The sequence below is a fragment of the Bos indicus x Bos taurus genome, chromosome 17, assembly GCF_003369695.1.
Source record: "Bos indicus x Bos taurus breed Angus x Brahman F1 hybrid chromosome 17, Bos_hybrid_MaternalHap_v2.0, whole genome shotgun sequence".
NCBI lineage: Eukaryota > Metazoa > Chordata > Mammalia > Artiodactyla > Bovidae > Bos > Bos indicus x Bos taurus.
Window position 1 is genome coordinate 3,070,546 of NC_040092.1, and position 17,119 is coordinate 3,087,664.

Sequence of the window (17,119 nt, forward strand, 5' to 3'; positions counted from 1 at the left end):
CCCGCCCCGAGCCCCCGCGCCAGCCAATTCCGGGGAGGGTCCCGCCCACACTCCTGCCTTATTGGGGAAATTCAATTTTGACTACCACGCCCCTAGTGGAGGCCCCGCCCTTCGCGGGCCCTGGAAGTACAGGATTGCAGTCTTGGGGCCACTGCTCCTGCAACCTTGGCTGGTCGAGTGGGCGTCGCCAGGAGGACGCAACTTTGCGCCAAAGTCGGGGAGGGCGCGCGAAGCCAGGGTAAGTGGCCCGGGATAGTACTATTCGCGGAGCCTTCGGGACAGCCTCTCTCCGCCCTCCTCTTTGTTCGTGAGACCCTGTCCCCTCCCTCAGCTCCGCCCCCTCCTCGCTTCTGTGCCTGGGCTTGGCCGCTGCCCCCAGGCTGCTTTCAGGACACCTGGTCCAGGCCACCTCAGAGCAGGGACTAAGTGGCCGGCAGCACATTGACCCTACGTGGGGGCACCTCAGGGGCCGCCTCAGATGCAGTAGTCAATCACACACCTCTTCCCCAACCCACACACCTTTGCACACACATTCACCTTATCTGTCACTTCTCCCTGCCAAGCTCCTCAGGGTCGCCCTCTTTCAGCGCTGGGGTTTTAAACTGGAACACCAAGTCCAGAATCTCATTCAGTAAATGGAGGAAATCGAGGCCTTGAGAGAGCCGACATGCCCAAGACAACATAAGGAATAAATAAGGGGACCTCAGAGCTCAGACCCCCCTGGGAAAAACCACTCAGTCCCTTCTACTAGAGATCAGGGTCCCTTCCGCAGGTCTCCATGGAGACCAAAGGGACTTGGAGCCTGGGAGGTGGTGTCTGGAGTCCTGTCTGTCAAATAATAACAATAATAATGTAAACTCATTTATTTTGTACTTGCCATGTACCAGGCATATAATCCCTATGATGACTGTTTGAGCCCAAGATTACCGTCTCATTTTACAGTTGAGGACACGTGATAGGTAGTGGAACTGTGATTCATACCAGCACGTTTTGAGTATAGAACCTGTGCTTCTAACCACTGTGATATGGGATTATGCGGAAGTGGCTTCAGCCTGTTGCATCAGGAGACTCAGCCCCACTGTCTAGAGCCTCTGTGACCATCCGCCACCACACCTCACCCCCATCTAGACAGAGGGGCAGTATCCACTCTGAAACTCTTTTAAAGACGTCAACTTATTTCACCCCCACATTCCTGAGAGGTGATCCCATTTTACACATGGGAAAACCTCAGCGCTGAGAGGGAAGAGACTCCTTAAGGTCACATGGGAGGAGGAGCAAACAGAGCCCAGTTTGGGCGCTTTAATTCGAGCAAGCCGCATCTACTCTCTTTCTAGTTAAACTAGATGTAATGTTTTAAAATAAACTTTGTTTTATTGTTACCATTATTATTATTATTATTTTGGGGGTGGGGTGGGGTACGTGGCTTATGGGATCTTAGTTCCCCTGCCACGAATTAAACCCGGGCACTCTAGCAGTGAGAGCTCAGAATCCCAATCACTGGACTGCCAGGGAATTCCCAACCTAGATGCCTTTTTATTCTCCAGGACGAGGGTCAGGACCCTCCAAGGCCAACTAGGTCCTAGTCAAACCTCGCGCGCCCATTGGAATAGCCCTCTGGGGCGGAGCACAGGTAGGCCACCTGAGTGGCGGCTGTCTTCTCCAATGAATGGCTTTCTTCGTCCTAGCTCCGCTCCTCACCCCGCCCCCACCCCCACCCCCAGCAGGGAGAAACGGCACGGGTGAGTCTCTGTGTGGACTTTATGTGACACTCACGCGCTCACTAGTTCCTGGTAACACTGAAGATAAGCACTGGTCCCGCCCCTCCGTCAAGCCCTCAGGGCTGGGGTCCTCCTCCAATCTTACTTGCCTTCCCTTCCCATCTGAAAGGGGCGGGGCGAGATGGTGGTGAAATAAAGATCAAAGGGCGGCCCGTGAGGTCCTGGAGAAGCTTGCAGACACAGTATAGGAAGGAGCAAAACGTCCCAAGAGGAGGACCCTGGGGTTTACTGAGCACCTGTTGCATGCCTGACATGGGATTTACCGGGTTGCAAATTGACCACGGAGCTAGATATGTATTAACCCAAATTCTACAGAGGAGGAAACTAAAGTTCACGGAAGTGAACTGAATGAACTTCCATTCAGTTCAGCTGAATGGCATTCAGCTGGTAATGCCATTCAGACCTGAGTGGAATTCTGTCCCATGCCAAAACCTCTTTCGTTTACCTTGCTGCGACTAGGATTGAGGAAATCCTGGAAGACTTCTTAGAGGAGGTGATGTTGCAAACTGATCCATGAGGAAGGGTGCAAAGAAATCCATCCCACGGAGAAGAGGGAGAAAGATGTGAAAGGGTATTAGTGGCTAGGGAACAGTGTGAATAAGGCCAGAGGTTTGTAAGTGGGAAAAGGAGGCAAGAAAGGCTGTGGATAGAGCAGGAAATGGGGATGGAAGACCTTCCATTTGTGAAGTGCCCTAAATGCCAGGTGAGTAGGGTGAAAACTGTGGCGGCCTGGGCTGCAGTTGGTCCATCTATAAAATGAGGGTCTTGGCCCAGCTCACTTCAGGCCCTCCCAGAAAGGGTTCAGATTCCTCTAGGTCCAACTCTAGACTGGCAGAGTGGGCAGTGGCTGGAACAGCTCATGGGCCAAGGGTAATATTTTGCTCTAGTCTCTGAGTCTGAAAATAAATATTTTTACCAAGCTGGCAGTGCCAGATCCCTGCATCTCTCTGGCTTCCCCTCCCCCAATCCGGGGTCCTGCAGAGAAAGCCCAGTCCTGGGGTCAAGAGGCAAGAGGAGTGATGGGTTTTAGACCCGGCTGCAGCCCAGGCAAAGTTTTCTTTCCCTTGGAGCCTCAGTTTCCTCATTTGCACAGTGGGGTATTTGTGGCCTGAGCTTTCTGAGCCCTCTCCCTATCGACTAGACAACATACAATTCCAAGACTTCCAGGGAGACCCCACCTTGGGAATGTGTGCACAAGGGGCTGTAAGTCCAGTCAAGGCCGAGACCATGAGCCTATTGGAGGTCCCGAGGCTGCTGGGCACCAGGAGGAGTGAAGGGGTTAGAGCTGGGTCAGAGTTGGGCCTGCTCTTGGGGTCTCACTGCCTCATGAGAGTAGGGGGAGAGACGGTATTTGGACTCTAAACGTTGTCGAGGGACTTCTTTGTGGTCCAGCAGCCTTCCAATGCAAGGGGGTGTGGGTTTTGATCCCTGGTCTGGAAGCTAGGATCCCACATGCCTCGAGGCCAGAAAAACAAAACATAAAACAGAAGCAATATTTTTTAAAAAAATAAATAAAAGTTGTAGACAAAGAACCCTCACCTGCTGTTTGGCATGTGGAAGAGGTGGTGAGAGGGTATGGCATGAGAGAACAGGAAGGCAGGTGGGACTCTGAGGATTTTGCTGGGAAAAGGTCATATAGGAGAGGCTGGAGCATGGGGGGCCCTGGAGAAGAAGAACTGGTTCTTGCTGGGGTTGGCTGGACCCAAGGGCTGTGACCCTCTTCCTCCTGGGCAGAACTGGAGGCCGCCAAGGTCATGGCCTGCAGCCCCAGGAGTGGGGCTGGGGATCTGTTTGGCAAACCAGTTTGGCAAGGCTGTCTCCTCTGTGATGTCATCCAGCCGTGGTGTTCTCTGTGTGACACGGTCAGATAAACGTCCGGGCTTGGAGGAGAAGCGGGCCCGGGCCTAGGTGCTGAGGGGTGGGGAAGGAGTGACCCTTCAGTATAGGAAACTGGGAGGCAAGTGAGCCCTGTGAAGGCAAAGCGCACCTGAGACACCCACTGGGCTGTGATGAACTCCAGGAGAACAGCCTCACGGACAAAGGAGAGGCTTCTGGATGGGCCAGCCTGGACTTCCTGTGACTTCCGGGAGTTCCCTGATGCCTGGTGTCATCTAGGCTTATCGCTGGGGCCCTGTATAACTGCTGGCCAGTGGGTTGGAACCATGAAAATACATGAGTGGCAGTTTTATTTTTACTACGAACCTCATGGCTTGAACCCCGTGAGGTAGAACTCCATCATATACAGAAGAGGAGACAGGCTCGGCGAGGCCAAGCCACACCAGCACCTCACACAGGATTAGAACCCAGAACCCTTGATCTTAACCACAGTATCCTGCCACCTACCAATTGGGATCTCTGCCTACATGGTGCCTTATATATTTTTTAACTGCTTGTGAGCACAGCAGCTGAATCACGGCGTCATAGAATCGTAGATGCCCACCTTGTGGTCTAGGTAGGTGATCAGTCCTAGAGAGGTCAAGGAACAGGCTTCAGGTCACACAACAGTTTGGAGGTGGAACTACTCCATACCCCAGATCCCCACCCTCCCCTTGTTTCCCTCTCAAGGCCTGGCACACCCATGCACGAAATAGTAGTTGTTAGCACATATTGAGTCCCTATATGTGCCATTCAGTCATTTATCATCACCACAGCCATGAGAGGTATGTGCTAAGATTATATCCATTTTACAGATAAAGAAGCTGAGGTTCAGGGACTTCCTTGGTGGTCCAGAGGTTAAGAATCTTCCTTGCAATGCAGGGGACATGTGTTTGATCCCTGGTCAGGAAACTAAGATTCCACCTGCCATGGAGCAACTAAGCCCGTGCGCCGTAACTCTAGAGAGTCCGTGTGCTACAACGAAGGATTCCACATGACCAACGAGGACCCCGCATGCTGCAATTAAGACCTGACCTAGCCAAATAAAAGAAATGAATATTAAATAAAAGAAAGAAACTGAGGCTCAGAGAAGGGAAATCATTTGCCCAGGTTGACACAGCATGTTGGTGGTAGGGCTGGAATTTGAACCAATCCCTTGGTGGACCCAAGAAGCCTCACTGGAGGCATGAAGACCTCTGGACAGGAGGTGGGCGGCCCCTTTGCAGGCTCCCGAGGTAAGCAGTGTCCAATTTATAGTTTCCACACAGGCCTGGCCTCCCTGGGGCGGGCAGAAAAGTGCTGAGGCTGTAGAAATGCTCTGAACCTTCCCAGAGGAGGCGGCCACGGTGGGAGGGAGTGTTTGGTGTGGACCTCAGAGCCAAGTGTAGACGTGGCGGCTGGGCCCGCTGCAGGCGAGGGAGGGCAGGCGGGGTGGGGCCCCGAATCGAACCGGCCTGTTAGTAGCGTTCCAGCCATCCGCCAGCCAGGCTCGGCCCTGCCCGCCCTTCTAGCTCCTCATCTGGATTTGAGATGACAACGCTGGGCCTAATAAAAGCAGAATGGTAGCAAAGGCAGGGCCTGGAACCACAGCCAGCGGGATGCTGGGATCCCCCATCATCTCATGCTGGCCTGGAACAGGTTTCTGAATATTTAAAATAATAGCAACTGCTTATGAAGTGGACACGTACCAGGCATTGTGCTAAGGTCAGCCCACGGTAACTCATTTATTCCTCATGATCACCCCAATGAGATAAGACTCTTATTGGCTCTATTTGATGATAGAGAAACTGAGGCACAGAGAGTTAAGCAACTTGCCCCTGATGGTTATAACAGCGTCTTACTGCTAAGCACACACATGTCCGTCCTGGGCTCCATGCTAAGCACTTTCCGTGTGTTTTCCCATTTGAGGAAAAGGCATGAGGCATCCTAGGCAGATAAGCATTTATTTAGATGATGAAAAGAAATGAGATCCAGAGAGAAAAGGGACTTGCCTGAGGTCACATGGCTGCAAGGGGCCACTCAGACCCTGGATGCTAATACTAGAGAGAGTAAGACCTTGGCTTCTGGAATCAAGACAGACCTAAGTATGCTGGTGACATCACGGATCCTTAGCTGTGTGGCCCCGGCAAGTCACATCACCTGCCTGAGCTTCTGTTTTCTCCTCTGTAAAATGGGGGTTGGTTGACATGATACCAATACCACCTGCTGGCTATTAAGCCCAGCTTGGGAATAGTAGATCATTTACATCATGCCTCTAGTTTGTGCATGGGCTGTGCTTAGTCGCTCAGTTGTGTCCTACTCTTTGTGACCCCCAAGGACTCTAGCTGGCCAGGCTCCTCTGTCCATGGGGATTCTCCAGGCAAGAATACTGGAGTGGGTTGCCATGCCCCACTCCAGGGGATCTTTCCGACCCAGGGATCAAACCAGGGTCTCCTGCATTGCAGGTGGATTCTTTACCAGCTGAGCTACCAGAGAAGCCACTAGTTTGTGCATCCCCTCGTTCAATCCTCACAACAGCGCCCTGTGGTTTGCAGCTTTTCATTGAAAGCGTGGTCAGCAACTTTGGCATCTCCTAGGAGCTTGTTGGAAATGCAGAATCTCAGGCCTCGCCCCAGACCTACTGAATCAGGATCTGTATTTTAACATGACTCTCAGGGGGGTTCATGTGCACACTATAGTTTGGGTTCATGACCACAGGAATCAACTGGGTGATGAGGGTGGGGAGGTGTCCCTTATACCTGAATGTTCCTAGAAGAGCTGCTGCCTCCGTGATCTCCAGGAGAAAGATGTTCCCCAGGGTCCACTGAGGAGAGGTCAGTGAAATCAGCAGTCTTGGGCTGCTGTACTGATTCTTGCTTAGGTGCTGGCTGGGGAGGAGTCAGCCCACAGCAGACTGCTCCTCACATAGCAGATGGGCCTGGGAAACCTGGCTTGTGACCTGCCAAGGAGGAAACGACTCAGGACTTTGGAGGGAATCTACTATACACTGCTGGATTCCTACTTAAGGGACTTTTTTTTTTAATGTGGACCACTTTTACAATCTTTATTGAATTTGTTATGATATTGCTTGTTTTATGTTTTGGTTTTTTGGCCTCAAGGCAACTGGGATCCTAGATCCCTGATCAGGGATTGAACTCGAACCCCCTGCATTGGAAGGCAAAGTCTTAACCACTGGATGACCATGGACATCCGGGGGATTCTATTTTGAAAGGCTCATCTGCTTGGCTGAAGGAAGGCAGGGGGTGGCCCGGGCGGATGTTGGAGCTGGGACCTTCACTTCGCCTGCTCCCATCCAGGCAAGCAGTTCCTCAAAAGCTGCCCTCAGAGCATGAATTGGGACCAGCCATATTGACTCGGCCCTGTAGGAGTTCCAAAGCACGTTCACCCTTTATCGTTTTTGATCTTCATAACGATCTTATACAAAACATGTAAACAAACAAAAAGAACAAAACCACCAGTCAAGCATGGAAGTTTCCTGCCTTTAAAGAAGGGTGAAGTGCAATCCCAGGAGTGTTGCTACTTAACTTGTACCTCCTTCTTAGTTTGTTAAACTCCTGTTCTCAGATTAAAGGTGCTGTTGGATTAAGAGGTTAGGTCAGGGGTGAGTCCATTCTCATTCTTTCAATTTATGAAGTTGTTCATTTAAAGCATGCCTGTGTAGCTCTCTCAGTAAGACATAAGTATCCACGCAGGTTTATTCAGTACTCTCTGGAGCTCAAGAGTTTCCCTTTAAGGGCCAGAGCACTATTTGAGGAAGCCAATTCCTCCTTCTCCCATTTCTGCCATTGGAGAAGGGATCTCCTGCCTGCCACCCGCAGGTCCCAGGCATTACTCAGTACCACGAGGCAGCTCCCCAAATTGCAGGCAGACTCTAGGAGGAATCTGTCAGTCTCTACAAGGCTTGCCTTGTGTCTCCAAAACTTATTAAGTGACATCATAAGGCTTGGCAAATAGGATGAGGGAGTCTGACCAGTGAGGACAGACAGAAGCCTGCAGGCATGGGTGCAAAAGGGTATTGAAAGAGTCTGTCGCTTTGTCGTGTCCAGCTTTTTGCGACCCCATGGACTGTAGCCCACCAGGCTTCTCTGTCCCTGTAATTCTGCAGGCAAGAAATACTGGAGTCAGTATCCATTTCCTTCTCCAGGGGATCTTTCCTACCCAGGGATTGAACCCAGGTCTCTTGCATTTTGGGCAGATTCTTTATCATCTGAGTCACCAGGGAAACCTCCAAGCAGAACAGAAATGGAGACTGCCAGGAGGCAGAGGTGAGGACGGCGCTGAGTGCTTTGAAGAGAGAATGAAAAACCCCAGTTAGCTTTACAGGACACATTCATAAGCAGGGTCCTCCTCCAGCCTCAGCAGCCTTGTGTGGCAAAATTTAATCACACCCAGTTCACAAATGAGGATCCTAAGGTCCTGCAAGGTCATTGAGCTACACTTAAGCCAGCCATGTGTCTTAGACCTGTGCTTGTACGAGTGAATAGTTGACGTTTGTTGAATAAAAGTAGAAAGTGTGCATTACATAGCACCTTTAAAAAGAACTGTAGGGATTTCCTTGGCAGTCTAGTGCCCATTGCAGGGGGCACAAAGATTCCACATGCTGTGCACTGCGGCCAAAAAATAAATAAAAAGAATTGTAAATGATGAGAACTTTACATTTTTAGATAGTCTTAAGTATCTTCCCACCAGATACTAATTACAAAGATACCTTTTACCATAGAGAAATCTCCTTAAAACAAGTGATATATATCTATATATATCAGTTATAAAAAAGAACAGAATTTTCTCATTTGCAGGAACATGGATGGACTTGGAAGTCAATACACTAAGTGAAATAAGTCCAGCAAAGGTTAACACTGTATGATGTTACCTGTATGTGGAATGTAGAAAATATAATGGGGCTTCCCTGGTGGCTCAGACAGTAAAGAGTTTGCCTGCAGTGCGGGAGACCCGGGTTTGATCCCTGGGTTGGGAAGATTCCCTGGAGAAAGAAATGACAAAGCACTCCAGTATCCTTGCCTGGAAAATTCAACGGACTGAGGAGCCTGGTGGGCTACACAGTCCATGGGGTCACAAAGAGTCGGACATATATATATGTGTGTGTGTGTGTGTGTGTGTGTGTGTGTATATATGTGTGTGTGTATATATAAACAAAAAATAAAGAAGTAGACGCATAGATACAGAGAACAAACTAGCGGGTACTAATTGGGGGACAAGGTAGGGATAGGGGAGTGGGTGGTATTGGGTGTAAGACCAATATTGGGTGTAAGACCTTTTGAGGATGTATTGTACCAGACATGGAGAATATAGCTAAAGTTTTGTAATAATTATAAATGTAACATTTACAATTGCATAAAATTTTTTAAAAATTAGATAAGCTAAAAGTCTTGACAAAGTGACACATTAATATATAGCTCCTTTGGATGACACCTTCTCTACCACTGCTCATTTTTCTCTTCTAATTTGAGAGAATATTTCAAGTCTCTGTATATTCCAGATTATTCTCACCTCGAAAGCCACCTCTCCCAAGAAGCTCTACATAATCTCTACCGCGGCAAGTTGCGTCTTCCTCCCTTGAAATCCCACGACCCTTACTGGCACCTCTCTTAGGGCATTTATCACCTCGTGGTGGACATCTATGACATCATCCACCCAGCCCCACTGTCCAGCTCTTTTTCCTCTCTCCCTGACTCCAACCATGATGTTCTTACTAGGAGCCGCCATGTTGTTACAGATCACACTCCAAGCGACAGTTGATTGGTCTAGGGGGTAGACGTCTGACTCTGCTGGGCCAATCGGACACTTAGTTCCAGAGGGGGACGGGAACTGAGTCCCTCCCCCACTGGAACTGAGAAGTTCATTGGTCTGTTCCTGGTTCCTGGAGCCTTGAGATAGGAAATATGGAAGCCATTAGCCATCGTGTCCTCTGACACATGGAGGAACTCTGTCTGCAACTAGAGAGAGAAGATGGCTAACACAGCAAAAGAAGGAGGGAGAGAGAGCTGGTTCCATCTGGCTTTTTTGCTTGGATTTGTGGTTTTTTGTTTGTTTGCTTGTTTAAGTAGCAGATTAATTTTTCACAATTTTGGAAGTCTGAGATCAGGCTGCCATCATGGCTGTTTTGCTGAAGGCCTATTTCTTGGATTGAGACAGCAGCTTTCTAATTGTATTCTTACTTGGTAAGAGCAAAGAGAGGACTCTGATTCTATCTGCTCTTGAAGTTTTCCATCGTTTCCAGGAATAGTTGATTGGTTGGTTGGCCCTGCTGTCTACTAGGTAACTCTCAGAATCCAAGCTTCTGATAAAATCTCCTTCCAATAAATCTTTATTAAGGTAGCCAGCATAGTTTTCTGTGGCTTTCAGTCGAAAGATACTCAGAGTATAACTACTCTGCGTTATTTACATCAATGTTTTACCTCTCCCTCTCATCTGGGGATCGCCAAATGTCCACCTTCGATACAGTTCTGCCTGGCCTGCAGCTGGTGAGAAAACTGGGACAGTTACTTACAAAGATAATTTTCAAAAATTACTAAATTCTGAGATTAGTCCTTTTTAAATTTTATGGTGACAGAAAGTAATGCTCTATTTCACCTTTTCTTTAATGTTCTTCGACAAATAACAATGTGTTGGCAACTGTATGCCTCTTTCAGGGATGTGAAATCCCAGAGTCTGGGGAACGCTGTCCAGGTATTGATTCCTTTGGCAGGGCCCTCGCCTGGCTCCTCCCGAAGCTCCTGGCATAGCGCAGGGTAGGAGATGCCTCCAAAAATGAGTGAGATGAGCTAATGGGTTTAGAGAGCAGTTCTGGTCTCCTGCCTGTGACGAGATGATCTGATTTAAAACTATTACAGCTTGTTCATTCATTCTTATATGATTTTTCAAAGGAAGCTTCATTTTTTAAAATTTACGTATTTATTTTATTTTTGGCTGCGCTGAGTCTTCATTGCTGTGCAGGCTTTTCTCTAGTTGCAGCAAGCAGGGGCTACTCTCTAGTTGCAGCGCACGGGCTTCTCATTGCAGTGGTTTCTTTGGAGCTTGGGCTCCAGGTGCATGGGCTTCGGTAGTTGCAGCACATGGGCTCAGTAGTTGTGGCTCCCAGGCTCTAGAGCACAGGCTCAGTAGTTGTGGCTTAGTTACTCCAAGGCATGAGGCATCTTCTCAGACCAGGGATCGAACCTGTGTCTTCTGCATTGTCAGGTAGATTCTTTACCACTGAGCCACCAGGGAAGCCCCCCTCCCTGCCCCAATTTCTTTATATATTTGCATAATATCTCACTAGACTTGCCTGACTTTTCCTTTTAAGTGGACATCAGATAATTTTCCCCTTTATCCTAATTGTCAAGGAATGGCGTGGCTAGGAGGAAAGCTCAGAACGAGCTCACTGTGGTGGGAGAGAACACTGGAATGGAATTCAGACAGCACTGTAGTCCAGCTCTGGCTTCCCCTCCACCTGGCTGCAAGGTCTTAGGCTGCTGCTGCTGCTGCTAAGTCGCTTCAGTCGTGTCCGACTCTGTGCGACCCCATAGACGGCAGCCCACCAGGCTCCCCCGTCCCTGGGATTCTCCAGGCAAGAACACTGGAGTGGGTTGCCATTTCCTTCTCCAATGCATGAAAGTGAAAAGTGAAAGTGAAGTCGCTCAGTCGTGTCCAACTCTTAGCGACCCCATGGACTGCAGCCTACCAAGCTCCTCCGTCCATGGGATTTTCTAGGCAAGAGTACTGGAGTGGGGTGCCATTGCCTTCTCCGAAGGTCTCAGGCAACCTGCTTCATTTCTGTGAGCCTTGGTATCCCCATCTGTGAAATGGGAATGATATTAGTCTTCCTTCTGTATAGGACTGATAGGGGCTGAGTAAGGCTTTGGCAGCAATTTGGGAATTGGATGTGGAGGAAACAGGTACTGAGCGTTGTTTTACAGGAGCTGTTGGGGGCATTGGATAGGGAAATGATTAAGAAATAGAAATGGAATTCAGGGAAGTGCAGGGGAGTGGCAAAGGGCTTCTAGCTAGTCCTGGCTCTGTCTGTTACTTGCATGTGACCTCACTCTCTGTGCCTCAGTTTCTTTATCTGGAAACCCAGGTCCCACTGTCAGGAAGTAACTCTTCCTGATCCTTCACACAGGGCATCAAAGTATGCAGACAGCTAGTTGGAGAGAGAGGAGCACTCTGGGGGGCGGAGTCTGCATGAGGAAGGCTTGCAGTTAGGAATTACTGGATAAGAAATACTTGTCTCACGTGTTTCGTTTCAAGGGGACAATCATAAGATTGGTTTGGCCAAAAAGCTTGGTTATGGAAAACTCTAACGAACTTCTTTGACCAGGCTGAAACTTCTCTATCGTGATGAGAATTAAACAAGATAATGTAGAGCACTTAGCACAGGCTGGCACATCGCAGACTCAGTAATGATGCTTGTCCTTGCTGCTCTTGTTTTATTTTACAGATAAGGAAAATGGAGCCTCCGAGAAGGTGTTGCGGCCAGCCCAGGCACACAGCCATCAGTGGTCGAGCAGGATTTGAATCCACGTCTTCCTGACTCTGAGGCCAGGCTCTGAACCACTGTGTTACAGTCACCCCATTGTGGGGCCTCTTTGCCAGACCCCAGCTGCCGGCCTGACTCAGCATCTGTGGGTGGCCTCGCTCCAGTGCATGGGCAGCAGAGCCAGTGAGAAGCCTCCCAGTTCCTTGAAAACCAAATATGGCCAGACCAGGCCCTCGGAGGTCCGACCCCCAGGCTGGGCCTGCTCCTGCCTGCTCCTCTGTGCTGTGGGGCCCTGCTCACTGTGCAGCCTCCTGGCTCTGCCCCAGAGGACTCTGGGAGAGCCCCCATCCAGATCCCCCTCTTCATAGGATCTTGTTGAGCAAGTTACTGAAGGAGAACACGCAAGACCAGTGTCTCTTCTGTGCTGTGGTGATTCCCAGCTCCAAGCCTTGCTCACACAGTCCTCTCCGCCCGGACTTCCTCTCCCTCTCTAACCAGCTCTTATGCATTCTTTGGTGCCCAGTGTGAGTTGTCAGGACATGTGTGACCCTGAGTAAATCTCTCATCCTCTCCATCCATCCATCCATCCATTCACCCATCCTTCCATCCAGTGAGCACTTGCAAGGTGCCAAGCATTTTGACATATAGTCACTCCTTCCAGACTAGAAGCTCCTTGAGAATTGCAGACCAGAGGTAGAAGATAATTGTTCAACTCATATCCATGGGCCAAGTCTTGTCCGTACTATAGTCCTGGTGAGGCTCTTATCATGATCACCCCCTTTTCACAGTTGGAAAGACTGTACTCAGATAGTTCAGTTCAGTCGCTCAGTCGTGTCTCACTCTTTGCTACCCCATGGACCTCAGCACGCCAGGCTTCCCTGTCCATCACCAACTCCTGGAGCCTACTCAAACTCATGTCCATTGAGTCAGTGATGCCATCCAACCATCTCATCCTCTGTTGTCCCCTTCTCCTCTTGCCTTCAATCTTTCCCAGAATCAGAGTCTTTTCCTATGAGTCAGTTCTTCCCATAAGGTGGCCAAAGTATCAGAGCTCCAGCTTCAGCATCAGTCCTTTGAATGACTATTCAGAACTGATTCCTTTAAGAATGACTGGACTCCTTGCAGTCCAAGGGACTCTCAAGAGTCTTCTCTGACACTGTACTCAGACAGTGGATGTCCAAAGGACTCAGCAGAGGGGACTTCCCTGGTGGTCCAGTGGTTAAGAATCTGCCTTGCAATGCAGGGGACAAGGGTTCAATCCCTGGTTGGGGAACTAAGATCCCACATTCTGAGGAGGCAACAGCCCATAGGCTACAACTAGAGAGTCTGTGCGCTGCCATGAAAGATCCCATATGCCAAAACTAAGACTCAACACAGCCACATAAATAAATATTTAAAACAAATACACCCCCCACCCCGGACTCAACAGAGATGAGTAGAGGTGAGGCTTGAACCCTGACCTGTTGGACTCTGGAGGCCAGATTCATGGCCACTAGGCAGTACTGCCCGCTCCCCGTGGAAGGCTGGATGGCGGTGAGACCTGGGTTCTGGGGAAGGGCTGGGCCCACTTCTCCGTCCGCTCCTGGCTCTCGAGTAGTCTCCTTAATCCAGCGCCTTTCCAGTCTGGAGGCAGCTGTTCCTCACTTGTCTTCCCTACTCAGCCCCTCTGTGACCAGAGGTAGTCTGACGCTTGCCAGGGTGGCTGGGGGAGGATTAATTTTTTTTCCCTTGCCTCCCCCTGACTGAGACGTTGAGAATGCCTATCCCATCTCAGCTTTCCAGTTGGTGCTAGTGGTAAAGAACCTGCCTGCCAATGCAGGAGACATAAGATGCTCGTTTGATCCTTGGGTTGGGAAGGTCCCCTGGAGGAGGGCATGGCAACCCACTCCAGTAGTCTTGCCTGGAGAATCCCATGGACAGAGGAGTCTGGCGGGCTACAGTCCATAGGGTCATAAAGAGTTGGACAAGACTGAAGTGACTTAGCATGCACAGCATGCACGTCCCATCTCAGAGCCTACAAAGTCCTTTTCAAGATCACCAATGTTTCACCTCCACCCTGCAGGGGAGGCAGGGCAGGGAGGCCCTTCCTCATAGTTCCGCTGGGGGAACTATGGCCCCAGCACATCAGGAGGTGGCCCGGCCGCGCCTGAAATCTTTTGCTTCAAGGAATGGAGTGTGGAATTGTCTGCTAGATCTTTCCTGAAGCCATGGTCTGAGGTACTTAAGAGTCTGACAGAGATTCCAGCTCTGCTACCCACTAGCTGTGCAGCCTTGTGGGAGTCACTTCACCTCTCTGAGCTTCAGTCTCCTCCTCTGAAACACGGGGGCAGTGCGACTTAGCATGCACGCATGCTCGTACCCATCTGAGAGAGGCTGGGAGGCTGAAATGAACTAATGCTCGCGAAGCATGTAGCCTGGAACATAGTGGGTGCTCAGACAATGAGGTTATTATTGTTATAAGTGCATAACATGGAATATCAGATCAGGAGGCTCATCCAGGCCAAGGGTAATAGTCCCTAACATTCCTTTATCATTGCTGTGTACCAGACTCGTTCATCAGAACAACATCCCTGTAATTCAGTGCTTCAAGGAACGGAGTGTGAATTATCTGCTGGATCTTTCCTGAGGCCATGATATGAAATACTTAAGAGTCTGACAGATCCCAGCTCTGCTACCCAACCAGCTCTGCAGCCTTGTGGGAGTTACTTCACTATCTGAACCTCGGTCTCCTCCTCGGAAATATGGGGGCAATGCTAGCAGCCATCTGAAAGAGGTTGGGAAGATGAAATGAACTAATGAACTGATTTTACAGATGGGGTAACTGAGGCTCAGAGAGGGAAAATGACTCGCCCTAACTCCCTGCCCAGTGAGGGGAAGAGCCTGGGCATGGACTCAAGTCTGTGTCTACAACATCAGCTTGGAGCCACTGTGCTGGATTCTCCCTCACGCTAAGGCCCAGAAAGGGAAAGAGAGTTACTTGGGGCCCCACAGCAGTTGAGGGTGGGTCAAACCACATTGCAGAGGCCTTTTCCATTCTGGCAGCTCCACATGGGTCTGGATAATTCTCCAGCCCTAGGGCTAAAACTAATACATTCACAGTCCTCAGAACTCAGGTCTGGGGGTCTCATCCACAAGCTCAGGTTGCCCCCCAGATCCCATCTTCCCCAGACATCCCATGGTCATCCCTTCCCCACCGCAAGCTTTCCACATGGACCCCCACTTTGAAAAAAAAATCAGCTGAAACTTTGGCCAAAGAAAACTCATTGATGCCCACAAACCAGCCAGCCAGGGAGGAGGCTGCCCTGGAATGTTGGAGGGGGGTCATCAAGCTGTTTGTGAGCTGGCCAGCCGAGAAATAAGAGCAGCTACCATTTTTGGTGAAAGCCATAACTCCCTCTATGGGGAAAGGATCCAGGGCAGGCCAGTTTAGAGGCTCTGGCCTCAGTTTCCCCTTCATCACCACCATGGAATTTATGGGGTTTGAATAACTTCAGCTATTAATTCAACAAATATCGGTTGGGTGCCTGCGGTGTGCCAGGCACTGAGCTGGCTGCTTGGGGGCACAGTGGGGTGAGAGCTGAGCCCTGTCCTCCAGGACTCACTTTCCAGCAGAAGGCAATCTCTCGGTAAGTCTCTCAAAGAACCAGAGCCTGGTGGTCCAGGCCCACAATGCTAGATCAATACTCTTGGGTCTGGATGGGTTTCAGAATTCAGAAATTTGGGGAATCTTAAATGGTGATGGGGTGGGGTCTGGGCCCACTCATTCCAATCAAACAACAGATATTGCTGTAGTGAGAAGTGTGAGCATTGGTAAATAAAAGTTCTACACAGCTTCAGTCCATTTGGGTCAGATTTTGCCTCCAAATGAGTTTTCCTGGAGGCTACAGAAAAGCTCTTGGTTGTCTAGGTGTTCTGGACTATGGTGTGGAAGGTAGGTGTTAAGGACCTGATTCCTCTCCCCAATATACAGATGAGAAAACCGAGACACAGGGCAGAGGAATCACATGCCCAAGTTCCTGGAGCAAGCAAATGGTAGGTGGGAATGCCGGCCTCAGTGACTCTAAATTTAGGGCTTGCCACCGCCAGGGACCCTGCCTGGGAGAGAAGCAGGGACGGAGGAGAGAAGGTTCCTTGGCTCAGCCTCCATGGCCCAGCAGCCAGTTCTGCCAGGAAGGAGTTAAGCCCCACCTGGGCCTCAGCCAGGCCTCTGCACCGCATCTCCTTGCAGGGCCTGCCTGTCTGGGGCCTGTTTACCAGGCCGTGCTTGCATCACCGGCTTCGACGTGCAGTGCAAACACACTCACATTCTTGGGTCATGAGAAATGCACAGTTGCGGTGACATCATGCCCAGAGAGGAGGTTTTTGCCAGCCTCCTGCTGCCCACAGTCAGAGCTGTTTAATTAGCACTCTTAACTGGAACTCTTGTCTTCCTATAAAAACCAACTGGAGGAACTCTCATGGGTGGAGATGCTGAGGGTTGGAGTGTGTGTGTGTTTTAAGGGATAAAAATAGCCCATCTGGGACTCCTTTTGGGGTATTTGTAAGTATTAACGCATCACTGTTTATATTAAATCTATGTCACTCGGACATTTTCGTCTGAATCTGGCTTGGAGATGGGACCAGAGAAACCACCCGTGTCCTTTTGTTCCCTCTAGTTTTTCCTTTTGGGAGGGAGACACGTAGGCCAAGTGAAAGGGCCCTTGGAGACCATTCAGACCAACTCTTCATTATGCAACCAAGGAAAGGGAGGCCCAGAGAGGCAGGGCCTTCCCTGAGGCCACACAGCAAGTCTCCATGTTCCCACACCCCGTGCACGCATTTTGCAGCGCTGCCCTCACCCCCAACTTTGGTTTTGTGCGTTGGCTTTTCAGGGTGTTGAGAAGAGAGGTGCTTCTGGCTAGAAACTTCCTAGGTATGTTTGAGATTAGAGTGGAGGTGATGGTGGTGGTGGTGGGAACAGAGAAGACCGATTGGGACACAGGAGACCTCA

At 50.0% G+C, this 17,119-nt stretch overlaps 1 long non-coding RNA gene across 1 annotated transcript; it reads left to right on the forward strand.

Moving 5' to 3' along the window:
• Positions 1-18: 18 nt before the first annotated feature.
• Positions 19-15,965, forward strand: LOC113907306. Its single transcript, XR_003515157.1, has 2 exons — positions 19-238; positions 12,091-15,965. It is a non-coding gene; the product is annotated as an uncharacterized LOC113907306 (long non-coding RNA).
• Positions 15,966-17,119: the final 1,154 nt, after the last annotated feature.